The 15,238-nt window shown below is 37.4% G+C and overlaps 1 protein-coding gene across 4 annotated transcripts in view; it reads right to left on the minus strand.

Moving 5' to 3' along the window:
• The window catches only part of ST18 (ST18 C2H2C-type zinc finger transcription factor), a 170,772-nt gene that overhangs the window by 76,885 nt on the left and 78,649 nt on the right, over nucleotides 1-15,238 (minus strand). The gene's annotated exons all lie outside the window — the stretch shown is intronic.

Here is a 15,238-nt window from a genome sequence, read left to right on the forward strand (position 1 = left end):
GCAGAAAACCCATCAGTTTTCTTTTTTTTTCTGATTTTGAATATCTAAGTTTAAAGTTTGGCAGACTGGTAGTGTTCTTACAATAAGCAAACTGAAGGAAATCCTTGACATTTCTCCATGCTCAATTTTTATTCCTTTCTGTGAGGAAACTCCCTCTAAATCAACAGTAACAGCAAGGGAAGAAGAGCTGCAGAAGTTTGTATCTGAGTGTACAATACTGAGGGCCTTGTAATCAGAAATAATGAATACCCAAACCCTTTGAACACTTAAAGTTGTAGGCACTTGCAACCTGAAAAATATGGCTGTAAGCAGTTATTATGGGAAGGCTTTATTTTGGCATCACTCCTGCCACTAGTGACCAAAATATAAAAATTTTACTATCACTTGCAACTTCATGGGTCCTTTTCAAATAGTATCCAGTGTATTTAGGAAAATAAATCTGTTCATTCAACATATTCCAATTATGGCAAAGTTTGCAGATAAACTTTTGGAACTTGAAGGTGAAACTTTAAGTATTCATTTAATGATATCTGATGAAGTTTTGTCAGTAAAATTTATAATGTTACATTTCTGAAATTGGAAAGGCTCATTCTAAACAGATTCTCCGGGAAGCTAGAGTTCATTGAGTGACTAATTTCTGCTTGAGTCCCAATAGATAGAATATTAGTTGCATCCCATCAATAACTTTTAATTAAAATAAACATGCTCTTATCAAATAGCAAAACAGACAACAGAGGCAAGATGATAAAGAAGGGAGAAAACCCAGAACAAAACAGCCTAATACTGAGAAGATTTTTTAAGCCATTTTCTAGCCAATATGTTGCTGGAAAAAGATGTTGGTTATCCTCAAAGGCCTCTTTTCCTGTTATTCTAGTTCAACATCCATGAAAAAAACCAAAAGGAGTCTTAAAGCTTTCTACCTGCCTCTTCCTCTTTGTTCAAAACACACTAACCTAAAACAAAAGATCTCTGAGAATAACTACAATGGTGAACAAAGCTCGCTTTAAAGCCTAAAACTTAGCAGCTTTTTGTCTAAAATCCTATCATGTTATGTATTTATTAGCATTATATTTTTCATTTATTTTCTCAAAGATTGCCAATAAAGAACCAAATCACATAAGGGAGTAGATGTAAACCCTTTGAGTTCCCTAATGTCAAACTCATTAGCATCCGAATAACCACACAGCAGCACATCATCTGCACAATTGCAATTTTTTACTACTTTTAATAGCGTTTCTCAAAGGGCTCATTTTCAACTTTCTTCAGTGGTTAGTTGGTTCTCTGGGGAAAAGGAGCTTCCTGACGCTCACAGCTTCCACTCAACAACCAGGCCGTTTGCTGTCAGAAGCATCAGCCCTCTGCCCTAACCCCATCTGCTGTCTCTCTCATCCTAGGGGACCGAGAGTTAAGACACCACAGCTGAGATCCACTTGGAAAAGTGCACAAAGGAGAGGAAAATATACAAAACTTTTCACATTTAACTTTACATAATAAGCTAATACATTGAAAATTCTCCTTTTAAGAAGAGGAGTCTGGGCTGGGTCAGGGCTGGGGAGCAGGTTTTAAAATTGTACTGGAAAACTACATGCAACAGTGCCATTTGCTATTTTACTCCCATCTGCCCCTCACGCAACATCATCAGCTATCTTTGTAAAGCAGAGTGTGCTACAGTAGGACAAAAGCAAGACTTTATATAAAGCACAAAACCTGAAACCCTCTTGTTGTTGTTGTTTAATCACAACAGAAGTTACCGGTTAGTAAGTTTAAATGTGCTATTTTCTATTTCTTTCACATAACAGGGTGCTGGCTGCCATACAGCTGATTCGTGGGTGAGTACCCACATTTGAAGATACGGTGTTTCATAAAAAGTCTAATGCAATGTCATGCATTTGTCATGTTATAAACAGGGTGTGTAGGATTATGCTGTGTAATGGGATGTGATGTATCCCTAATGGAATATAAACTATGCATCACCTGTGTCTACACTCCAAGAAGCAACTTACATTTCAAATGTAAGTGCTGGGATCTGATACTTCAGTTAGCAAACAAGAGTTAGTGTTGATTTCACACTAACATCAAGATCTTATACAATAAGCTATTGAGAAACACTTTATTTTAGTATATTTTATGAATTATAAAATTAATAATGGGTCAAATTTTGAGGTATTGCAAGAAGTGCAGATAAAAGTCTGCAATGCCAACTGGAAAAGTTAAGATCTCAGCCTCAAGAGCCCATAAAGAACATGTATCTAGGTTATTGGTGACTTTGATGATAAGATTGTTGTTGATGGAAATCAGGTAGAACTCACTTACTTATTTGTCAGCCAAGGTTCTTTGGTGGGATCACTCCCCTTAAGTCCACACATATCTTCATTTGGCCCAATCCATTAATAGGTTGCATTAACTCATTTGTCTGTTTTAGTAAAGAATTCAAAAGGATTTGCAGATGGCAAGTTATGTCTACACTTCAACTCCCTATGTGTCTGAACAGAATTTTTTAATCCTGAAGGTGAAGTTTGCCTGCCTACAAAGAAAACCTGCACCCTTTTCAACCAGCACCTCAATTCAACTGAATAATAAACTTTATAAACCCACAAAGACAGAATAAATGAGTTGCTTGATTTGACAATGTAATGGTTCAGTGAAGTCACCTGGAACCTTTGCAATTCATTCTTTGGTTTATAGCCATTTCCAGTGTAACATGATTTTGTACTGACTCTGAAGTGCCATCCTACCGAGATCCATGAGTCATACCAGGATACTGATGTGAATCACCATTTGGGCCCTGATCCTCAACATCAGATGTGTGTGACAAATCCCTTCAAGCAACCATTCTTGTCTATGGTTGTCTAGGGGTGAAAGTCTACTCATTCAGGTCAGATTACTAGAGTTCCTGAGGATTTAATAATGAGAAAAGTCATATTCTAGAGTCAAAAATTATCTCACCAGAAGTCTGAGGTTGTTTTCTCTGTTAGAATTGCAGTACGCAAAGCTGTACTACACTGTAAAAGACCCCAACAACTTTTTTGAGCATAATGGATATCATTTCCAATACATTAATTTGATTTTCTTTCATTTACCACACCACTAGTTGATGTACTGCAAATATGAAAATGAATGATCACACCAGTTTGTGATTTGCCAACTCAGAATGGAAGTAATAGCTAAGGAAACAAAATCCAATGTGCTTACCATTATGATCCCTGAATATTTTTTGTGTTTCTACAGTGACAGTGATTTCTCATTCTCAAGATAAAATAATGCAACATAATTAGTGTTTGAGAAAAAAATATGTGAAAGCAAAAGATGCCATTACAAATCAAGGAAGACACATTGAGCTCTTGACTGCAGTCCGATCTTTATCCTGCACAGGCTGAAGTACGTAACTTAATATGTAAAGTTCTGCACAAATTTATGGGTCACCTCAGTGAGATCCTTAAGTGCACGGGTAATGTTCATCACATGAGTAAAGAAATGAATTTCATTTAGCCTTCTGATGCTTTGCTTTAACACCCTCACTGCAGTACGCATGGGCACTCTTGGAAATCTGAAGGATTCTACTCGGAAACATCATTTTTATATAATTTGGGCTTCAGAAAGGAATTTCTTTGGGGCAGAGTGCTCCTCTTTGCTCTTCAATTAAGTGCAGAGTACACATGAAACAGAACTATTGCTGCTTCAGCTGTTGCGTTTTCTTTCCCAACTATAAGGCTGAACTTTATCTTACTTAGTTCTACCCTGAGATGAACAGGAGGTCATGTTACCAGTGCAACGCAGCCTGGTAACACAGGCAGTTGTCCTTCCACTACCTGTAAAAACACATCCTTTGCACTCATCCTGTCTTTTAAACATGGCAGTAATTCCAATGCCATGTGCAAGATCATATTTTGCCTAGCAGAAGGGTTTAACTTTCACCTGATTTAAGCAACAAACTATCCCTTAAAGATGCCTGAGGCTTTGCTGTAATTAACATAACTGCATTTAGATGCTATTCATGACCGATAATTCCAACACCTTGTGAAAAAAAAAAGAAAAAAAAAAGATTGCATGCTGTAAACATTATAAACATATTCAAATAAGCTTAACACAATCTGCCATGCTTATTTCTGCCTAGATCATGGACCAGCGAAATGGTTAATGCAAATGGATTTATAATTTGCTTTGGGGGGCCAGTTTCTTCTCCTTATTTATTAGCCCAGCTGATGGGGCAGATTTGATGAGGCACTTCTGGAATAATTGAGTCATCACACAAAGAAGGCTGCTAGCATTCAGAGTGGTTTTATCAGCAGCAAGCAGGCCTGATTACTGACAATTACACTCTGATCCGGTGATGGAGGAGAAAGAGCCAACGAGTGGGAAATGTCCGTGTTTCTATCCAGGAATAATTTCTACATTCATTTTACATGCTAAGTGTTTCCTATCTCTGCATAATAAACTGTAAACAGGAATAGATGGCACAATGTCCCTTAATATTTCCTGGTAATGAAGACACAAATGTACAGTGAGTGCTGATAAATATAGATGAAACATAAGCTATTCTCTGAGTCTGTATTGTTACCTTTAAAATAAATGCATTTTGGTGGTAAAAGCATAATCATAGCTAATGCAAAAAAATGACAGAAGATTGAAGCTGTCCTTGTAACTACACAGAAACTTTGTAAAAGTCCTGTTAATCACTGCTGCTCTAGAGGCTCATAAGCTGAAGGTGATATACTGGAAAGAATATCATTTTGTTTCTCAATAGTCAACTATGTAAGAACTCCTTTGCTTTGACACAGTAAAGGACAGCGACAGCAGTGACCTCCATTAACACTTCAGGGATAGAGCACATCTCAATGCTAAACTGAAAAACAATGAAACTGGTCCTAGAAGACATCTTCACTATGATAAATTCTCATTTCCCTCTCATCAACCTTAAGATAGTGTTTATAATGAATAACAGAGCTAGACCATAGATTTCATGAGTTGTGTTTAGCAATGTATTATTGCCTTTAGAACATTATTTTTTTTAGCAACCAGGATGCTGTAAAATGTCAGTTATTAACAAAATGCTGAAAGCAGAACTTTGGAAAAATCTGTTTCTTCTCTGACTCAGGAAAAAAACATGGAAACAGACATACTGAAGAGTTGAAATGTAATTTTGTGTTTGTTGATGGGCAATTACAGATTTCAGCTGGAAAATGTTAATGCCCTAGTCTAGGGAGAGTTTTTCTTTTTTAGAGTTGATCAGGCATGAAACACTGAATAATAAACTTCTGCATGCTTGTTTATTCCTTTTCCTCTTTTTAAACTAATTCATAGCTTCAAAAGAACTAAAAGTTATTCTCTGTTCTCCTGCCGTAACTATGGTAACTATGTTTCATTAAAGTAGCCACTTAACTTCAAGGCTTGTGTTACAATGATATGCATTATTTTGAGTAAAACCACACCATAACAACCTCATGATTTCAGAGCAATTTTAAAAGAAAGTTCAAAGAGCATGTGTCATTGACTCTGGAACACAAGGTTTGTTTTCTTTTAAAACATGTTTACTCTTTTTCAGCCTGGATGACTTTTCCTGCATAGAGTCATCTCTGTTGTAAGGTTCTGTGTGGAGGAACCATTACTGACTTCAGCAAAAGATGACCATGCTCTGCTCATCGAAAGGGGTGCTTAGTAGTTGCAGGATTGAGGCCAGTGGGAGATGCCTGAGCACACAGATCATTATGACTAAGAGCAGCAAAATTGTGTTGTTTTAATTACTCTGTTATAGCCTCCTTCAACATCACAAGATTCTGGTCTGGTTCTGGTGTTGCTACATGCCTTCTGTTTAGCCACCACTGTTACAGTCCTTGTACCGTACATGGTTTCCAGCAAGCTAGTTAGGAACCGATGAGTTTGAAGGGCAATTTTATGGGGATGCTGTTATGGTTGCATTTAACCTCTGCAGAAGTGCTGGAACTGATTAGGTTCAGTAAAAGTGCTCACTCCTCAAATACTTACAGGCTTAATCTAGGTTACTATATTCCTTCCCTGTGATTTCTGGCTGTTCCAGCCAAATTTTGGGGGGCTGATTTAATAGCCAGAATTAGGACATTGCAATTCTTACGCTGGACAAAACCCATGGCTAATTAGCTCATTGAACATTCTCTGACATGGAGTCGAAAGGAACAATGAACCTAAAAATACAAACTATTTTTATAAAAAGAAATATAACTACCATTCTGCTATCCTATGCATTCATCTTCCCCTTTCTGAATGCCAAGCTCTCTTCATTAAGCATGACAGACATGTCCCAAGAAAGGGAAAGTCACACAAAGGGAAGAAGTGTGCCTTCCCTCAACATGCAAATCACATATGTTCATTAGCTTCAAGAGTGCCATGTGAAGTACAGTCTGCCACCATCTAAAAGACTTGTAATGACCCTAACTGCTAAAGATAATGGGGCTTGCTTGCACTACTGCACTGCCCTGAAGATCCTGGGAACATGCTGAAGAGCACAGGAAAAAATAAAACAAGAACAAAAATACACCTTGAAAATCAATGTTGTAAAGAATACGCAAAAAAAATGACTAATATTTGTCAGATACCAAAATGTGCATGTAAAATGTTCACTGGGACAGACTTCTTATCTGAAAAGGTTTCACTCAGCAAATGTTTGGGTCAGGTGTGTGGAGTAAGGAAAAGGGTGTTCATTCTGTTTAAAGTTATGTTAAGAGGTCAGTGACACCAGGCATGGCTGTTTACATTCCCTTTTTGGAGCCTTTTATGATTCTAGAGTGGGGTGAAGGTTATTTCCTAAAATGGCATGTCTTCTGTCATAGACATAAACAGAAGGCACTGTGATTGAGCAAATAGTTGGAAAAAAGGGATTCTGGAACTCTCTTCCTGCCTCTGCCACTGATCTATTCCTTGACCTTCAGCAAGTCTCTTCACCTTTCAGCTAAATGAGGATAACGACATAGAGTGCTGTGCTTTTGTGCATTTCTAACCATGCTTTAAGATGGTGAATATTATTTTCGCCCTCAGGCGTTCATCAATTTAATAGCCTGCTCATGTTGTCACTTCCTCTGAAACTCAACCAGATACTTCAAGAGTATGCTATTACTTGGGATTTCCAAGAAAAAAAAGTTTCCTTTTTCTTTTCAAGCTTTTTTAGTAAAAAAAAAAAACCAACCCTGAACAAATAGAAAAGGACACTTCTGAGAAGAATGAGTACTAACTAATGCATGATGAATGGCAAAATAATTTAAAACACATTTATGTTCTCTCCTAGCATATTAGGCAATCCAGAGGTAACTGTACTTTTGGCATGTCAGGTCTTTATCTTAAAAATCTGTTTGACTTGTTTTTCCTATGAAGAGAAACATTCTCCTAGGAAATATCTTTAACTGTTTTACTTTGAAAGTTTCTGCTCTCAGTGTTGAAAATGTCAATAAAGTGTGTATATCTATCTATCCATCTATATGTTTGTGGTAACATTAAGTTCAAATATTGTACCCAGCAAGCACTGTATTTAATTTAAAGTAACTGAAAGAGAAAAGTTTATTTCAGTGTGAGCATATTAGATGTGTGGTAAGAAAATGGCCCACTGTACCACTAAACAATAACACTACAGAAACATACCTTTGTAATGTTATTTTATATTGGTAGATAATAGTAACCTATTATTCATCCTATTGCAGCAAATTTGACTTGAGCAAGATGAAAAAAGCCTTCCTATGGGGAGATGTCTTACAAACTTCATCACTTTAAACACAGTTTTCTTTCAGGCTCCCTAGTGTAAGCCTGGCTCCATTGAAAACAACCAGAACACTCTCATGGACCTCAATAATACATGTTATCTGCATGTGGAAGCAGTCACATACACGTGATACTAATCACACAGGTATACAAAGATACAGTCCTGGTCAGATGATCTTACAAAGTAAGGTGATTAGAAAGTATTTTGGATATGACAGCTGTAAATAATAAAGAGCAGTTTAGAAAATCTGATAACACATCAATGAAATTTTGCTATTTTATTTGATAGTCATGTCATTCTTGATAAGTAGGCCTATATCAGATGTCTGAATATATATGGAATAGGCTAGTTTGTTGTTTGGATGTCACATTAAATCATGGGTTCTGCCTCTTCTGTTTACACCTCAAATGCCAATACGTGTACAGGAAAAGAGGTGGGCTGGGAGGTGGCTCTTGTGCTCAGGGCATAATCATTTTTTTTTTCATATGCTGTGCTCACCTACCCCAAGAGACAGATTTTTGTTTTCTTTTAAAGAGGTCTGCATCATTTTGCATCAGAACTATGTCCTGATACAAGAAGTAGTAGCTGTGACTTTTAAATAATCAGCCTCACTAAAGGCACCATTATGGCAATCAACAATGTTCTACCTTAAATCATTTTGACAATGCATTCTCTGTACTGCCCATAGAGTTGGAGGGTGTCCTCAAAACATTCAAAGCTGGGACAATATTCATGGTTAAGAAAAGTCCAGAAACAGCCAAACAGGTGTGTACTTCTCTCAGAAAAGGCCTTTTTAGATACAAGACCTTTTGTACACTAGTTCTATCCTAGGCCCCTTTTAGGGGCCACACCTGAGAGAGAAAGTGAATTATCAATGACATTTTTTTAAAGAATCAGTGGTTTAACACTAATTTCTAATCAGATCCTACAGAAAGGAACAGCTCGCATGGCAGCTGTACTTTTCCCAGGGTTAATTACCTTTCACTGCTCTCTACTAATGAGTCAGCTGTTCCTGTCATCACACAACTACACTGTGTTCATCTGTAGCTCTAGCTGTGGACAAACACAGTAGCTAGAGCCCTGTTTACATATTGGTGAAGTTTGTTGTGCAAAGAATTTGCAAAGCAGTTTTTAAAAAAAATATGTAAAACTCCCATGCTTCTTCATGGAAACAACTGTATTTTTCAGGCCAACATCATGTTCTAAAGGTTACTGAATTAATCAACAGGAGTAGAAATCTAAGGACATGAAAACTAATAATAATTCTTTTTTTTTGTAATATTGCATAATAGTTTATATAAGGAAGATTAGATCCATCTTACCTGATTGTTGGGTGAGGATATTCATTTATAGCTTGCTGGTCTATGAACTAGAAAACTTCTTTATAATATATTAAGTAGTAGAACAGAAAATAGTGCAAAAATAAATGCACTTAAGGAAAGAGTTTGTATTATTTTTATGGCAAACTCTAATAAGACAATGATTGAAAGCTTTCAGTAACCTGCTAATGTTTTTACATAATTCTAGAAGGTAATTCAATAGCAACTAAATAGAACACATCACTTTCTAGCTGGGGTGAACAAGATGTATGCTTTATAGCCATATAAGATCAAGAGCGATCCTCATACATCACTTTTATATGTCTTCTTCAAGGACTGTATAAAACTTGGGGATCTTTAGAAAGGCTAACTCTAATAACAGGGAGGGGACTGGCACCTGGCTTCCTTTTATTGCCAACAAAGTAAGGGCACGGGCTCCTCCACGGCAGCAATGAGCACCTACAGTTAATCACTAGTGGTTATGCCAGCTTCCTTGTGGGAAGCTACGAAGACTATGGCTAAAGATGGGCTTTGTGACAGAGCTTCCAAAGCTCAAGTCCTGTTTGGGTCAACAATCAGAAAATGTTCATTTTTCATATAACTGAGGGCAGGACTCTAAGTTGGCACTGTCTTCAAAACATGATTCTATGCTAAAACTGTCTACATGGAGGTTGCCCTGAACTGAGCAGATTTCCTCAGGGTAAGATCTGTAGGTGTTAGAAGAGAAAGTGAATTTTCACCATACACCAAAGGGGCACCACACAGTACGTGTTATGTGAGAATGAGCTCAACTACTCTCAATTGTATCTGCAACAGGCCTGTTCATGAAGATACTATTTGAGGCTGAATTCCTTGCTAGCTGTCACATGAGATAATGGTCATTGGCAAATCTAAGGCAGGAATATGGTCATCTGAATATGATGAAGGAGGAAGAAACTTAAGCTTTCCAGGTCCAGGTTAACCTTGCAGGACCGGCAGCTCAAAATATGATAAATAAGCTTTTGAAGATACCAAGGCAAAAGCAGCATGGGATTCCAAGGGATCACTTGAATAGTCATCTGGGAAATTAGTACTACACTTTCCTTTGAACATTACTGTAATGAACCACCTCTTTCTCTCAGGCATCTGAACTTGTGCAAGCTGTATTGACAACCTCAGACACTCTGAGCAATGAGAAAATGTGAGCTGTGTGGTTATGGTCTTTTAAAAGGCAGATATTTATTTATTGCTCTATTAGAAGCAATTCTCCTGCTTGGTTTTGGAATTTTATGTGAAAGTGAATTTCCTGAAGGTGCATTAACTGGGTTTAGTAATTCACAGAAACCTCTGATCACTCAGGTCAGGCCAGTGAAAACTGTTATTATGTAATGCCCATTTTGTCTCAGATTCTCCCTCTGCTCAAGAGATTATTCCTTCTTCCAACATCTCACTCACTCTTAATGTTAAAAAAAAATTCTCAGGGGTAGCATGGGCATTCTCCATCTACTCAAAGGTCTTCACGTGTTACTGGCTTGTCTTCTCCTGGGTTCTTGAGAAGAACATTATGCCTTCTTTATCCACAGGCAGGAAAACTGGGAACAAGTCCTCTCCATTTGGTGAATGGGAAAACCTAACCCCTTGGACTGAGGTTCACCCTTTCCTGAGATGCAGTCTGCTTAAGTCGAACTCTGTCAGTAACAAGGCTTACTAGCTCTCTACTAGAAGTAGACTTCATGCTATACACTGAAGCAGCTGGGATGCTAGGAGACATCTTCTCTAAAGAGCCTAATGGGTTGATGATAGTCCTACTGTGGGGATCCCTCTTGGAGGTTCAGGAAGGAGGAGGCACACCAAACAGTGTCTCTGAAAAATTTAGGGCCAAAAATCATATCTTCTGCACTGTGCCCACTTAAAAACTTGACTTCTTTACTTTTAAAATATCATCAATATAGCCATGCAACTTCTAAATTTAAAAGATAGGGATCATCATGCAACTAACAAATAAATACCAAAATCCCATGAATAAATAGGGAAGCAAACTGTATGACCTGAAGGGTATCCACAATGCTGAACTTGCTGTTTGAAGGCTGGCAATCATTGATTGAAAGCAACTTGCACTTCTTCAGTATTACAGTATTATTCCCTGTGATCATGAAATAGTAGCACATTATTCACATTAATAACAAAAATAAGTGGTATTATTAATGTTGTTGCTATAAATAACATTGGGCCCAAAGCATTCAGGGCTAAAGCTATTTATTCTCTCACGCTATTCAAAATGAGTAAGGGATATTTAAGAAGACACTTTCTAATGACAGGCACTAAAATGTTGGTTGTGGGGAAGAAAACTTTGAGAATATTATATGTGAGCAGGTTGAGCTTTTCAGGATAGATGTTAAATCAGTCTGAAGTGTTATGTTTATTGAACTGGTGTCAATTTATACCATAATGAACTTCGTATGCCCACAATTTTGGCCATGATTTTCATTGACTTTGAGTCTCATCTGTGGAAGTGCTACTGGAGATATATAGTTACTAACCCTTTGTAAAACTCATTGTTACAAAATTAGATCAAGCTAAGCATAATCTTATGGCAGAGTTTACTACTGTGGTTACCCTCCCCTCAGCAAAAAGGTATGAAAAGGCAAAGGACTGTCAGACACCCAGCTATGGCTCCCTGCTTCCAAGGCCAACCTGTGCCTCCCATGGTATAGATTAGGGTAGTGTATAGCCACATGCTGTACCACAGGAACCATTCACTACATCAGGGTTAGCATAGCTTAGTGGAGCTCCATCCAGCTCTGATCCCTGAGGGAATTCTGAGTTGCCCACTTAGAAATACAATTTAAACACTTTGCCTCAATCTTAAGAAACTTTGAGAACTTGTCCCTAGAGCTTAAAAGGATGAAGATTTGTTTAATAAAAACCACATCTATGTGCTAAAGCTATGGATATAATAAATAATCCTCTAAAAATCGAAATTTGTGTCATCAAATCTCTTCAAACACAGAAAAAACCATGAATTCTATGCAAAGTATGCACAGTAACTGAAATTTTGAACTGCAAGCTTGCTTGTAGTTTTTATGATAGCATGAGGAACATTGAACCACTATAATCACCCATAGAAACAGTGCAAAATCGTCATCTAATCTATCCTTCTATTATTTGAAGCTTGAGTTACAGAGTCTTGAAAGCCTGAGGAGAGAGAGAAATCACAGAGACACCGCTAAAAGTGCCTACAGACTCTGAGGAGTGACCAATGGAAGAAAGAAAATGTGGAGCTGAGTCTGGAAATGCTTCTATCAGCAGTGTTTAAAAAATCCAACTGGTTTAATGTAGAAATCTCTCCTGTATTTTAAAATGAATGGATATTGTTAAATCTTTACAGCTCATTTCTTCTTATTTTTTAAGAATTAGTTTTGAGAAAAGAAACCCTTTTCTGAAAGGAAGTATAATGACTCCTAAGAACAAAGCATGGAATTGCCCCCTTCCCTTTTGTAAATATCACATTTCAGGGGAAAAATTTGGTCCTCTGAGCTGCAAAGCAATATTCGGTTTTGCTGTTCTGCTCTCCATTAACATCTGAGCACACACCAAATTTTATCAATGCCGTATATACGCAAGAGGAAACTTTAGGTCCAAGGTATACCACTTTATTTATATCACTGTCTTGTATGAAACTGTGAGAAATAGTAAGTTTATGTGGAGACAAGATATAAGAAGACATCAAGTCCAGTTTGTAGGCTGGACAAGAAAGACAGGATTCACCTCCCTAAATTTGCGTGCCTGAAATGCAGATACATATTTCTGAGGTAGTAACAGCTGGCTTCCCATAGTCTCTGGGTAGCCTGTAGGCAACCTACAGGCATTTCTGCTGCTGTGTAGATATGTGATACATCTTACTTATTTCATACATCTACTTCAGGGTGAGATGAATTGCATCCAAGAAATTTCTCTTTCTTTCCACTGACTCTAAAGGGAATCTGGATGACTGGCTTAGGTCTAGACACTTCCACTGTGCACACTGACATTTCACCAAAGGATTCCTAACCAAAGAACCTATGGCAATCGCTGAGCAGATTCTTACAGCTTAAATAACATGTACGCTGTGTGTCTCTGAGCTCTACTTTAAAATAGGGATGAAAAAGCAAAAGAAATAGAGTAGGGAACCATCCTCCGGGAACGAAGGCAGTGCCAGTCCTTGTAAGAAAGAACTGGCAAACGAAGCCAATGAACAAATAAAAGGCAGCACTAATGGATGGTGTAAATTAAAGAAAAGGAGAGTTAGCCACAGCTTTGATATGAGCAGTGTGGCTTCAGAGACACAGCAGAATCCAGTGTCAAGAAGCAGAGAAAGAAAAAGGTCTGCATGATATGGCAAATATTTTTTCATCTAGATACAGAATCATGAAGACGATCAAGTTCTAAGCACAACGGAGGCAAACTGAACTCTAAGAGTTGGTATGGACTGAAATACCATCTTTTTAATATTTAGATTGGATAATATTTTATGAAGGAATAAAAGTTTTCCTGATAAGTAAATGTGTCACAGGGATTAGTGTCTGATAAATGGGAAGTGTCTCTCAGCTTGAACTATTATTATCTGATATTGAATACGATAGTTTTCTCAAGTCTAATTTTGCTATTTAAGCTTATCTGTCTTCTTCCTTGGTTTACTATGAACTATTGTATACTTGGGAAACCTGAAGCCACCAGTGACAGTGGGTCTGCATTTAATTTTTTTTTTTTTTTTGGTTTGGTTTAACCATACATAATGCCACATACCCTGTTGTATTTGGTGTCTTCTGTTCAGTGCCAAGTTTTCAACAATAAAATTAAAGAAATTAAAATCCAAATTCCTTCTAGTAACTTTTGCTGGCCTTTGGGAGCTAACAAGAGCCAGATTTTCAAAAATGAAAATGTTATTGTGCCTACACTGCCTGTCACAAGCATGCCCTTTTTTTCAGCATGTAAGGTGAGTGTTGAGGCAAAGAATTATTGACACAATTATTTGCATGATTTGTGAGTGTCAAGCAGGGCTTTTTCACATACACTCAGTGAAACCTAGTGTTTTTTTTTTAAAAATAGCCTTTATGTCTTGTTTTCTTTATTTTGTGCATTTACTCCAAAGAAAAAAAGTCTTGTGAGTAAAATTCATCATATTTAAACAAAAGACTGGCAGCTTAACGAAGTATATGAACAGGGGGAAGGGAGACTTATTTCCTGAGTTTCAACAGATGTCATACTTAATTGGTTGTGAAATAAACCAGAGCTACTCTCGGCCTGTTTCCCTAGTTTCAGCTGTGAAGACACTTTCAAACATGTGCATTTCCCTCCTGCTTGTCATAATGAGGGTGTGGGGTGAGAATCAAACTTCCAAAAGGAGTAAAGCAGCATGCACGCTGCACACAGGCCTTCAGATGCACTAATTAAACAGAAGTGAGAGTTGCATCTTTTGTTCCTGCGAGATACACACCAATACAGCATTAAGCAAGACAGTTCTGTTGAGGGGTGATTGTCTTTGCCTTCTGCTAATGTCAGGAAGTCACTGGACTATCCCATTCTGCACAAAGTTTTTCCACCTTCATGTATTTTCTCTCTGAAACACCTTTTTTCCTAATTCAGAGCACTGACAATATCCTACAACGGTGAAATGTGATCATTTTTGTATTATGACAGAGAGAGCATCTCCTAGATATTTTTTTCCCTTGTGGATGTTTTCTGCTAGAAGCAGCAGAGTAACACCACATGTAAGACAACAACAACAGCAACAAAGATTAAAAAAAAAAAAGAGTATAAAATATAAAGTATAAAATAGTTTGGCTAAACATGATGAAGGACACAAGAAAATGGAGAATGAGACTTCTCAGGCAAAAAGCCCAAACATTTGTAACTGGCTAACCACCAGTCGATGGTAGGCTAATATAAATAACTGCATGCATTTCAAAAGGACTAGGGCAAAAAATGTTAGCTTTATGCCTTATTGTATGTAGCCCTCTAAATTAAAATGCTCTTTTGAGCTTTATGGGAAAAAGTTACATACGTGATAGGTGCCTCTCTGTGAAACTCAGTACAACCAAGTTAAAAAAAAAAAAATCATGGAGAATAGAGTTTGTTAAAACATTTCAAATAGAAATGTAATGGGAATTGCGTAAAAAGAAAAATTAAGGCGAAGGTCAAATATGTTTAATTCACCTGTGACAACCAAACTGAACAA

This window comes from Harpia harpyja, chromosome 5 (genome assembly GCF_026419915.1).
Source record: "Harpia harpyja isolate bHarHar1 chromosome 5, bHarHar1 primary haplotype, whole genome shotgun sequence".
Classification (NCBI taxonomy): Eukaryota; Metazoa; Chordata; class Aves; order Accipitriformes; family Accipitridae; genus Harpia; species Harpia harpyja.